The following is a 2215-nucleotide window of genomic DNA, read 5'->3' as shown; positions in this document are numbered from 1 at the left end:
TCATATACCCCCCCCCTTGCAAAAAATAAAATCTGTTTTCTAGCCTAACCATTGATTTAACATAAAGGGACTATGTTTTGCTCCATTCTCTAAACCCTAACAAGCGTTTGGCAGGAAAAGTGAAGTTTCTTCCCATCATGTGGTTATCACAGGGTCAGAACAGTACATGAATTGGCCCAGAGTGAAGAGCTGACAGTGTAGCATTAGAAGGCAAACCCTTCCTCCCATCATGACAACTATGTAAGTCAAATTTAAGTCCTGCCATAGTGCTGGGCATTCTCCTAGGCTCCAGGAATTCAAAGACAAAAATGAACAGTAGCTGACCTCAAGTAACCTATATCCTATAAGGGTAGATAATGTACACAGCTATAAATAAAGAACCTTTAGAAGTATCTAGCACATTCCTCAACACCTCACAGTTCGTAGGTCTTTGAAAAAAAAATCCAACACATTTCTTCTAGACATCCTGGCACTGGCTTCATAAGTACACCTTATGAAGTCTCACAAAACCAAAGGAGGAATCATTCTTCCTTGGCCAAAAGATACAATGTTACTTGAGAAATGTTTTCTAGGAACTTTGAGATGTGCACTACTAGGATCAGGGAGAGTCACAGAAGAGGATGGTGTTATTACAAAGGCCTATTGTATCCCATCTTACTGATTAGAAGATCATAGGATTGGAAAATTACAACTTTCATGGGCCTTAGAGATCATCTACATCAGGCCTGCTTAAACTTTTTTCCACTTGTGACCCCCTTTTGCCCAATACATTTTTATAGGACTCTGGATATATAGTTATACAAAATAGGGATACATAACCTTTTATTGTTGTCCAATTTTTTGTGACCCCCACATTCAGTTATATGACCCACAGTTTAAATTTGATCTACACTCTCACTACCCCCCATGTACATAATATAGATGAAGAAACTATGATAAATTATTATCAATAATCAATATGTTAGGGGGAACGAGTATTCTTCCCTTCTTTCCTAGTCCTTTCTCTGGCCCCCTTCCTCCAACTTCAAAGTCTAGTTATCCTTGTAAGATTACATTGAATCTTTTCAACTGGGTCAAGCCCAATCCAAGCTCACAGAGAATCTTGTCGGGAGGATTTTGCTTCTTTTCTGTGTGTGTGTGTGTGGGGGGGGCAATGAGGGTTAAGTGACTTGCCCAGGGTCACACAGCTAGTACATGTCAAGTGTCTGAGTCTGATCTTGAACTCGGGTTCTCCTGAATCCAGGGCCAGAGCTTTTTCCACTGTGCCACTTAGCTGCCTCCCAAGGGGGAAGACTTTACTGATGAGATTTAACCTGTACCAAACCACATCTTAGTGGAAATTATTGTGTTCTGATCAGCTTTGGTGGAGTTTGCACTTTTTCTCTGATATTCTTACTAAGATTTGAGTGACCTATACTGTGGGTCCTAACCTTTTATCAGGTAGTGTAACTGAATGTTGGGTCGCAACAAATTTAGTAACAATAAAAGGTTTTCTTGATCAAAAAGTGTTTGCAAGTGGAAAAAGTTTAAGAAATCCTAACTTAAAAAAGAAGAAACTCTAACTTAAGTCATGTATCCCCAGACTTCATTTTAATAAAAGAAACCTCCAAATCATGGCAACCAATTAGATTCGATTGCTATGTAATGGGCCTCCTATTGTTAGGAATTTATATAACCTGTGATCCCACCAACATTAGGAGTATTTGGTCTGAGACAGATGACCAATGACCATGCTTTTAATAATAACCTACCAGACTATTCATAAAATGATTAAATTACTCAGAAACCATGTCTCTCATATTCTCAATTGTCACAAAACTGATCTTGAAGAAGTTAAATATCTTGCTCAAGATCTCAGAGGTAGCAAGTGCCAGAATTGAGAATTGAAATCAGGATCTCTTACTGGATCCAGTGATTCTTTCAACTAAATCACACTGATCATATGAACCAAGGGCAAAACAGATCAAGTTTGCCAGACTGTTCTTCAATGCTAATTTTTTTTTTATTTCTTATTTTCTGTAGTTGTATGCTCTTCTGACTCAGGATAGAACTTTGCAGCATTAAAGCATTGTCATCCTGAAGGTCTATTTCTACCTTGCTTGTTTTTACTGCGATCCACTATAATACTTTTAATTTATTTGTTAAAATTTATTTGTTTAACCAAAGAATGAACAGGAACTGTTTCAGCTGGGCTGGCTGATAACTCTTGGGGGCA

The sequence above is a fragment of the Dromiciops gliroides genome, chromosome 2, assembly GCF_019393635.1.
Source record: "Dromiciops gliroides isolate mDroGli1 chromosome 2, mDroGli1.pri, whole genome shotgun sequence".
NCBI classification, from domain to species: Eukaryota; Metazoa; Chordata; class Mammalia; order Microbiotheria; family Microbiotheriidae; genus Dromiciops; species Dromiciops gliroides.
Note: the sequence above shows the minus strand (reverse complement) of the source record.